This window comes from Ambystoma mexicanum, chromosome 3p (genome assembly GCF_040938575.1).
Source record: "Ambystoma mexicanum isolate Mex_15411 chromosome 3p, UKY_AmexF1_1, whole genome shotgun sequence".
Taxonomy (NCBI): domain Eukaryota; kingdom Metazoa; phylum Chordata; class Amphibia; order Caudata; family Ambystomatidae; genus Ambystoma; species Ambystoma mexicanum.
The window spans coordinates 858,346,251-858,357,142 of NC_090925.1; the positions used below are offsets into that span (position 1 = coordinate 858,346,251).

The window sequence follows — 10,892 nt, forward strand, 5'->3', positions numbered from 1 at the left end:
GCACATCTACTTTTTCATACGTCCTCAATTTCTGGTAGTTTTTGTAAAGATACCCAGAAAAAAATGAAAACTAAAGAAGTACATAAAAGTATTTGTATTATAACTTGAAGAATATTTCATTGGTATTTTTCTAAAAACTCTTATGAATAAAGTGTAATTGGAATTTTTATAATGTCAAATCTGGTATTTTTAATTGGACTCTATCAAAGATTCATATTAAAATTGGAGGTGAGCAACTTTTTTAAGGGGTGATGCTGAGGCCGTCACAAAAATTATAGATCCATTTTCTGAAATATTAATTACAAAAGTTTATGCAACAACATTTTTTTTATTTTTTTTATTAACATTTATTGGTTTTACTCATGAAAACCTTAGGCTAAAAAACAACAAATTATTTTAAATTTAACCAAAGAAAAAGAAGATAATAGAAAAAGAGGTGTTAAAAGAATAAGAGTAATCTGTTAAAAATGTTTAGAAGAAGAAAGGAAAACTTGCACTTAGGGAGCCAGAAAAGACAAAAAGACATTATATAAGTATAGTCCATCATTTCTCGAAGGTTATTCACTTCTCTTCCAGTTACTATCATTTCGTTTAAGTCACCAAATACTTATTTCAGGAAGCCAAGAGTGCTAAGAATCAGGGAGTTACTCTCCTCCTGTAAGATAGCATCCCACCATTGGATTAGAGATCTGGTGGAGTGTTGCTTGATAAATTTGCCAAACCAGTTATTCCTTTGACTGATTAGGGAGAAATAATACAAGATTATATGCTGCAAGGTTTCTTTCCGGCATTTACACCGCCTACATACTAAGTCTCTCTGCTCTTTCTGTTTTCTTGCTTCCAACACCTCTTTGGTCTGTACCAGGTTCATCTGCTGTCTCAAGAAATAATTTGTATACGAGCTGCAGGTGAATTCTTTAAAGTATTGCTGTGGGTTTCCCCTGGCTCTGTAGTTCGGTGCCTTATTACCATAGAGTTTTAATGTTTGGACATTCTCTTTCGTATAAATCCAATCTAGGTCAAGAAGGTGTCTTTTTTTACTTTAGCAGGATTTAAAATGCGAGATTTCTTCTGAATAGCCTTTTTCCACCAGAATATTCAAGCATTTTTTCTTTCAAGATGTTAACTGTGGGTCCGAATTTGCTCGTAGTGTCTTGTTAGTACTTCAAAACCCCCCTCCCGTTCATTCAATAAACATTTACGGAAGAAGGCCAATGTCTTCCATTGTACAATGGCCCAGAGTGAACTCAAGCCCAATTCTCTGCATATTAGATCAAATGGAATACAGGACCCGAGAGCCAAAATCTTTCTCCAATATAAGCCTTCCAGCTTTAGCCAAAGGTCCTTGGGAAGTAATGGTGAAGATTCTGAGCCATATGTTATGATAGGTACTACCTTCATGTCGTAAAACTGGATGGCTGTTTGTAACGTGACCTTGCAGAATCTGTTAGCAATGATTCGACCCTGTGAAGTAAGATTAGTCATCTTTGTTCTCAATCTAGACATCCTGCAGTGCTTCAACCATGCTGTTGTTTGTACAGACACCCAGATACACCAAGTTTGTAACTTCTGCAATTTTTCTCCCTTCAAGAACCAAGATAGTTTCCCCCGATGGTTTATGGGAAATTTTCCCAGAAAATGTCAAGATCTTCGATTTTGTGACATTGACCCTCAGGTTGTTTACATCCAAGTATATCTTTAAGGCGTCCAGCTGTCTTTGTAATCCTACTTGTGTTTGGTCAAGCAAAATAAGATCGTTCGCATACAGCAGGCAGCCCACTGCTATTCCTACAATTCTTGGAGGAAACATTCTGGTCTTATCGAACGCTAGAGGTAGAACCGAGATGAATTAATTCAACAATGTCAGAGCTAATCTACATCCCTGTTTTACACCGGATGTTGTTACTATTGGGTCTGTGAGAATGCCTCTTTTATCGAGTCTAACACTCATAATGGTATTCATATGCAAGACCATTGCAGCTTCTCTTAGATCTTCAGGACAGTTCCATTTCCTCAACTTGTCCCATAATTTAGATCTATCAATCACATCAAACTCTTGAGCGAGATCTATTGACGCCAGATGTACTTTCCTTTTCGGTTGTGCTTTTACATTTGCTTTGATGTGATTTATCAGGAACAAGTTGAGGAGAGTTCCTATTCCAGTCTCAAAGCCTGCTAGCCATTTGTCAAATGGCCGGCGTTCGTACTCCAGATATTAAAGGCTTTGAGGAGCAAGGTGCCGAAAATCTTACCCACAACATCAAGAAGGGCGCTAGGTCTGCAGTTAGATGGTTCGGTCCTATCGCCCTTCTTGAATATGGGGACGACAATTGAAGTACACCATGATGCTGGTATTATCTTTGTTCTCTTTATTTCGGTAAACATGGTGTACATGATCTGCGTCCATCCATCGGGGTCCTCTTTTAGTTCATAGTTGGACATACAGTCAGGCCCCGGAGCCCTCGAGTTACTAGATGATATTATCAGTGCCCTGATGTCAGATCTTTTCGTCGAAAAAAGGACCAGGCAGTTTTAGATAAGTAGGGCCGGTCTCCCAAATTAATTTCAGACTTAAACAGGATCTCAAAGTGTTTCCTCCAATCTGCTGCTGATACACCGTTCAACATTAAGGAGTTTTGTGGTGCATTCAAGGTGTTCAGTATCTTCCAAATGCCCTTTGTGTTTTGTACAGAGATTAAACTTAGCATTTTCTTAACGTCTCTTTGATGTAAGAGCTATTTTTGGTTCTTTAACCAGTTTTTATATTGTTGTTTCAATTTCTTAAGAAGTGTTGGATTCCGTTCTTTCTTGGCTCTATTCAAGTTGATCTTCAAGGCCTTTTTTTCCGTATTATATCTGTATCAAATACATGCTTTCGTTTAAAACCTTGTTTAGCGGAATCCCTAGACACCTCATTAAAAGCCTCCAGACTACGTGACTCTTGGGCTTCAATGTCAAGTTTATTCTCAGCTGCAAGTCTGTTGTGGCGCGATTGTACATACCTATTCGTCCATGTTTCATTATGGCTCTGATACAACCAGTTCCCAATACAGATGGTCAAGATTTCATGATCGCTCTTGTCCGAAGTCTTAATACGGAAATCTATCAGGTTCACAAACAGTTTCTCAGAAGCGAACACGTAATCAAGTATTTGTTGATCTACACCTCTTTTGCAGGTGGATTTGGCTGGAATATCCTCCTGTACATTACCATTTGCCATGTGGATGTTCCTCTCTTCCATCTCGTTTCGCCATATAATTCCTCTAGCCACCTGGGGGGTGGAGGATATAGAACCACTAGCTATAATGTTGGCTTTCTAGTCGAAACAGTGGATGTCAAGATCCACACATATCAAAATTTCAAAGTTGTTTATTATTCCCCCTACGTTGTCAATGAGATTTATTACTGTACTGATGTAGTCTTCCTCCTTACTACACACCAGGTTCCAATAGAGATTCATTAATAAAATGTTTCTCAGAGGAGCGTTACTTTTTAAACCATTTGTAATTAAAAGGGCCTGGATCCAGGGAGAGGGATGGAATTCTTTGAATACTTTACATTTTAGAGTATTTTTTAAGGCAATCAAGAGTCCTGCCGTAGGTCGTCCCTTTTTTCCTTTTACGGCCGGGTTGATGTAAATTTCATATCCGTCAAGTAAGGGAGCTTCGGATAACCAAGTCTCTTGAAGATATATTATTTCGTAAGCGTCAAGTTGCAAGTCGTTGACACAAAATAGATGGGAAAAACCCTGAGTGTTACAAGAGGCAAGTCTAACTTTTTTTCCTCGTCCAGCTCCTTGGGTCGATGTATGGATACGGAATGCTATAAGGTCCGATTACCTCCGGCCAGTGTTCTGGCTATCAAGGACCAGTTTTCGATTTCTTCTAGATTGGACCCTTTTGTTGTCCAATGTTCTTTTAAAGTTTCTTCTAGGAGAGGGTTGCCCCAGGTCACCACCCCCCTAACCTCCTAGCAATGGTCATCCTTTTGCGAATATTTCCTCAAGTTTTTAGAAGAATTTGACTTTCAACATTGTCTCTCATTTTTTCTGTCATCTTCATCATATTCAAACAACTCGAATCCCATAGTTACCAGTTTGTCTCTTACTTACACAATTCTGACCTTTTCCCCCTTTAGAGGCAACATAGATGATAGCTTTATCCAGTCTCTCCTCCTCAGGGAATTCAATTAAATGGAAGTCACTAGAGTTAAGAGATCTCAATTTTGGGAAGCAATCTAACAGACGTAGTATGTTGGCACAATTTAATACCAACTCGTCCTGTCTTCTGTGTATATTCTCTAGCAGAAGACGATGGATTATATCGTCTTTTAGTTTGGCTTCTACAAATTCCTTATAAGAGGGTCTAGCGTTTCTGCTAGACATCTTTTCTTCCCTTCTTTTGGTCGTGTGCCGTTTATCGATACTTGTCCTTTTCTCATCCATTGTTAGAAACATGGGTTCATTTCTTTTTATACAAGCCTTTGTTTTAAGAGGCACAAATCATGACAGTGGTTCATCTTGTTCGTTATCGTTATTACCAACTCAGTCAGGTTAGGTGTATCATCATTCTCAGCCTTGGCCCCCACTCTGTGGAACTCTCTTCCACCCCACATTCGACTCACCGAAGACCTCATGTCTTTCCGCAAATTACTGAAAACGTGGCTCTTCCCTTAAAAAATCGACTCTTAGCACAAACAGACTAAACAACCACAATAAACAGAAACCCAAGATTGTTGAACAAAGATAACAATCCAGCATAGAGACCCGATCGAAGAAACGGAAAACTAGAATGACCAGTGTAAATAAAACGGATAAACTGAGGAGAACGAATGAAGTGGATGAAATGGATGAAGTGAATGGAATGGATGGAACAGGTGAAGTGGATGGAACGGGTGAAGTGGATGGAACAGATGGCACGGAAGAAGTTGATGGAACGGATGGCACGGAAGAAGTGGATGGAACGGATGAAGTGGATGGAAAGGATTAAATGGATGGAACGGATGAAATGAATGGAACAGATGAAGTGGATGGATCGGAAGAAGTGGATGGAAAGGAAGAAGTGGATGGAAAGGAAGATGTGGATGGAACGGAAGATGTGGATGGAACAGAAGAAGTCAATGGAAATTAAATATAAAGAAAGGATGAAGTAGACGATACAGAAAAGTGGATCAAACGTGTGGAAAGAATGGAGTGGATGAATAAAGTGGATAAAGGAATGAAATGGTTGGAAAGGGTGAATGAATTGAGCGGAGGGAGTATATGAAATGGATGGAGTGGATAGAACGGATGGAACGGATAGAGCAGATGGAACGGACTGAATGAATGTTATGGGTAGAGTGAATGAAACGGATGGATTGGAGAGCTGATTGGACTGAGTCTACTGGTCAGAACGAACGGATGGAATGGATGGAGCAGACGGAGCGGATGGAGCAGATGAAACAGATGGAACGGAGTGGACGTACCAGCTGAATTGGATGGAACAGAGTGCTAGCTAGAGTGGATGTACTGACCGGAACGGATGGAACCGATGGAGCGAATGGAGCAGACGAAACAGATGGAATGGAGTAGACGTACTGTTTGGAATAAATGGAACGGATGGTATAGATGGAACAAAAGGAATAGATGGGACAAATGGAAGTTGGAACAGATGGAGCAGATGGGAACGGAAGAAATGGATGAAGTAGATGGACCGGATGACGTGGATAGAACGGATGCAGCAGATAAAACGGATGGAATGGATAAATCACGTAGAGTGGATGGAAGGGATGGAGTGGATGGAACAGATGGAGTGGATGAACGGATGGAGTGGATGAACGGATGGAGTGGATAGAACAGATGGACTAGATGGAACAGACAGAGTGGATGGAATGGATGGGAATGGATGGAACGGATGGGTGGATAGAACAGATGGAGTACATGGAATAGACGGAGTGGATGGAACAGACGTAGATGGTAGGGATGGAACGGATAGACCGGATGAGTAGACTGAGCGGATGAGACGAACAAGCAGATTGAACTGATGGAAAGATGAGTAGATTGAATAAATGGAACAGATGAAAAGGATGGAGTGGATGAAAAGGATGGAGTGGATGAAACGGATACAGTAGACACAACAGATGGAGTCGATGAAACAAATGGAATGGATGGAACAGGTGGAATGGGTGGAACAGGTGGAGTGGATGGAACAGGTGGAGTGGATGGAACAGGTGGAGTGGATGGAACAGATGGGGTGGATGGGACAGATGGAGTGGATGGAACAGATGGAGTGGATGGAACGGACAGAACAGATTGAGTGGACGGAACAGATGGAGTGGGTTGAACATACAGAGCGGATCGAATGAATAGGAAGGATGGAACGAATAGAACACATTAAACGGATGGGAAAGATGAAATGGGTCTATGGAATGGATGGAGCAGATCATGTGGATGAAGGGTTGAGTGGATGGAATGGATGAAAGGATTAGTAGATTAAATGGATGTAACAGACAAAATGGATGAAAAGACGAAGTGGAATGAATGGACAGAGTAAATAAAATGGATAGAATAGATGGTACATATGGAGTGCCTGATTTCAAGCGCTTTACCGATGACCACCATATCACACTACCATGCTTACTCTCTCCTATACACCACCACTCAACTAGAACACAGCGATACTATGACACATTCGGTATAGCTGTTCTCATATTAAGACCCGCCACATACTCCTCATCACCCTAATTAAACAAAGCTAGCTGAGCACACACCGCTAGCTTAAGCGTCTCCTCAGGCCTAACATAGCCAGAAATCAGCCTGGGTGTCCACCCTCCAGAATGAACACATACAACTGACCTCCCCATCACCACACCTACCGCTAAGAAGCAGCTATCATGCAACTGCCACACCGGCTGCACACATATCCGGTGCACCCACGCACCTTATGACTCTCTCTCTCTCTCTCTCTACTGACTTCAACTATGGTTCCCGAGGGCGTTCAACCTACCAGAGCTTTGAGATCATACCAATGATACATAAGGTGCTATATAAATGCCAAGTAACATAACATAACATTGTACATCTTATTCAATTTTTTCCTTTTTTTAGGAGACGTCTCTGGGGGTTGTTTATTTTTAGAGGTACAAACTTTGTGAGGTGTTCTTCATCTTCTGTGTCTGTCTCTTGTACTTCTCGGTATCTTGTCAATGCCCGGGGTTGAGTTTTATGTACCAACCACTTGCTTTTTGTAACCTTAGGGGATTTAAAAGTAACTGATCTTATTGCGGGGGGAGATTTAAGGACCACTCTCTGTTTTTTTATTCGGAAACCACTCTTTCGGGCAGACCTTTGTGCTTAGCCGTTGTGGGGAATTTATCGGTTTTACTCCTTGACCTTCTCTTTCCACCACTTCCCTTATAGTTTGTTTCTCGTTACTGGAGACGTCTTCCCGATCTAAGGTGACCTGTATATGGACTGTCTCTTCCAATATACACTCACTCCCTTCTTCATCCGAGTCTTCGTCTCCCGTTATTGAGTATGTTGAAAGATATTCAATAGCCTCCTCACAATCCTCCACATTATTCTCCTTCGATATTTCCTTTGGGATACTATGACCCATACCCGAAGCGCCTAGCTGTAAGTTCTTTCTTGGGGACGGGACTTTTGCAGTGGAGGCACTATCATCAGTGTTTATTATGTCCTTTCTCAACTGTTTTTCACAAAATATAAGCGTTTCTTGTTAAACTTGATTCTATTCAGTGACTCAAAAATGGTGGATTGTTTTTTTTCAAGTTTTTTTTTGTTTTGTCAGTCTGGCTTTTAACAGCTGTCTTTTTGTGTTAGGGGAATTCAATTTGCGCTCCACTTCGCTTAATTTTCAGAAGATATTGTATTTCCTTTTCTTTGGAGGACCATGATCTAATTCCTGTGCGTTTTCTGCTGGTAGATTTGTCATTTTTTTACTATTATGCATCTGTTGAAGCTGAGGCTCTTCAACATATTCTACTTCTTCATCCGAACAAACAAATGTTATTTCTTCATGATTTGTCACTATTGGGCGATTGGCTGCTCCTGTTCTTATCCCAGAGGAGTTGCAACCAGTACTCTCTTTTGTTATGCCTTGCAACCTCTCTTGATGGCTGTTTTTGGGTCCTCTTTTGCTTTTGTATGTAGGTCTGAGTTACTTGTTGTTTTGGCATCTGCGACTACCAGGACCCGGGACTCGATTGTCTCAGTGGCTACATCCTTCATCTCCAACGTGACCATATCAGAGACCCTAGCTATTTGGTCCAGTTTCTCAGGTTTAGATTTTCTTTTATTTTTGTCTTGAATAGCGGAATCAATTATATTTTGTAAGATGTTAGAAATGCAGGATTGCAGAGCAGTTACAAAACCTTGGATGAATAGGAGTTTTGAATGTAACATTGCAATTAATGTTGACTGATCCCTAACTTGATCTTTCAAGGATTCGTGGAGTTTCATGTAGGGTGTATCAAGGTAAGAGTGGTAATTAACTCTGTGTTTATTGTAGATGACTTTTTGTTGGATGCGGATTCCGTGTCAGTCGACTCCATGTTGGGCTGTTGTTCTTCATCCACAATAAGTGATTCGTCTTGGTTTTTACTTAAGGAGCTGCGTGCATTTTTTCCTTCTATAGTTTGCGCACGCATTATGTTACTACGAGAATTACAAGGCTGTTTTAACAACGGAGACTGTGTTTTTATCTTTACGTAGGCCACAGCTTCAGTCATAGTGGCCCTGGTCTCCAAGGTGTTTTCCAATAGCTTCTGTGTTTTTAGTGACCTCTAACTGGTCTTTAAGGGATTGGACCTTTAAAAGGCCAGATTTGGTTTGTCACGTTGATCTTGTTTTTGGAAGAAGAATCTCTGTTTAGACACCAACGCATCCGATGTTAACGTTGTTTGTTTCCATTGAGATTGGGTCACTTTTTTTATCAGTTGATCTGTACTGCGGTTGTTCTTCCCAAAAGTATATACTGTGGAAGTAGAGGGCTCTGAAAAAGATAGACATAGCTCGTCTGAGGGGCAGCCCAGGCCAGAGAGCCTCAAATCTTCTTTAGTTCTTTCCTTAAAAAGGGTTGATACATTAGTGTTCACAAACTGAGTACTTTTTTCTTATTCAAAAGGCGTCTTATCCGGAATATCAACTGGGGAAGGGCTCACTGCATCAGAGATTTGTTCCTTTTGTAGAATGTTTTCACTGAAAATCATTAAAGCCCCCATTACCACTTTGATGTTAATCGGGCAAACGGCTGCGCCCGCACCACTCCCACGTCTTTACTGTGATTTTCCATTATTCCCTCTAAGTGAGCAATATCTCTGGTGTCAAAGTCAGAACTCTCATTGTTCCGAGTTGGATCATTTGAGCCTTGTCTATCTCTACCCAATAGCAGTTCACTTTCATCTTTTTGTTGTGCCGATTCATCCACCATTTTTTATAGTAGTGTAATGTTCCCAACGTGAGCTTATGTGAGTATATTAGAATCAGATGTTGCGATGCTTGAAAAAACAAAATGCTTGGACTCAGCCCACTTCGAGCTGCAATGTACAATGTTTTTTTTTACAAGTACAAGTTATGATATCCCCGCCAACAAACTGTCATCAAACTGTCATCAGAGAGTAATCAGCGGATCAAAGGGGTGACCCACCCCGACAGTCTCCGGATCACAATCACTTCCTTATAACACTGCCTTTTTTGTACAGCACTCGTTGCTGCTTACCTTAGTGAAGAGTGTTAAGGAGAGGCATGGTACATGCGAGCCAGGAACCTCAGTACCTGCACCAGCTCCGAACCCCAATTTCCGAGGTACCGTAGTACACAGTAGTACGCCACGGGTGGTGAGAAGCACCAGGACCAGCTCCACTCCAGCGGGATAGGAGAAAGATTAGAGGAAAGAACCTTGCAATGTAAAAGAACTTGTCAAGCCGCATTGCCTGAACTGAGAGGAACGAACAGCTGCTTCCGACACGACGAGAAGACTATTGGCACTAATTACACCAGCAAATACTTAGTTATGCAACTATATAAAAAAACACAATTGGAACAAAACATCACATATTTCAATTAAATGTATTTTAGCACATAATTTGAAAACAAATAGTGATTTAAAACATGTTTCTTACAAGTTCACAACATATATTATTTTAATATTAACACCATGTAAGCCTTGTTTTACATCCTTCCTCAATTTCTGTTGATTTTGGTAACGACACAACATAACATGTATCAAGCACATACAAGTATTATTGTAGCTTGAAGCACCTTTAATTGGTATTTTTTCTAAAAGTCATTATCCATAAATAAAGAGTAATTGGAATTTTTAAAATTTCAAATTTGGTCTTTTCAATTGGACTCTTTTTCAAAGGTTCTTAATAAAATTGGAGGTAAGGGATGGCTTTAAGGGGCGATTTCGAGGGTGTCACAAAAATTAAATGTCCATTTTCACAAATATAAATAATTTCAATTTTACACAGCTACATAAAAACACAATTATAACTAAAAATCATATATTTCAATTAAATACATTATAACAATCATTTTCAAAATAAAATTTTAACATTTTACATTCAAGTTCACAGCATATATTATTTTAATATTAATAACATGTAAGTTTGCTTTTACATACTTCCTCAATTTCTACCATTTTTAGTAATTATACCCAGAAAGGAGTACATAAAAATATTCATCTTGTAACTTAAAGAACCTTTAATTGGTATTTTTATCAAAGCTATCCGCACCAGATTTTGCATAGTTGCTTGTTAGGACTCTCCGACATTACATGACATGTGGACACCCCACCTCTTTCCCCCAATTTCAGCACCTTCACACATGAGACTGTTGCCTGAAATCAGCGAAACCTCAATGTGGTTGTAGAAGGACCGGTCCCGACATGAGG

At 40.2% G+C, this 10,892-nt stretch overlaps 1 long non-coding RNA gene across 1 annotated transcript in view; it reads right to left on the reverse strand.

Moving 5' to 3' along the window:
* LOC138581006 (uncharacterized) overlaps window positions 1–9,892 on the reverse strand; it is a 29,054-nt gene extending 19,162 nt beyond the window's left edge. Inside the window, exon 1 of the long non-coding RNA XR_011304402.1 lies at window positions 9,717–9,892. This is a non-coding gene — a long non-coding RNA (uncharacterized lncRNA). The remainder of the gene's footprint in view (window positions 1–9,716) is intronic.
* Window positions 9,893–10,892: the final 1,000 nt, after the last annotated feature.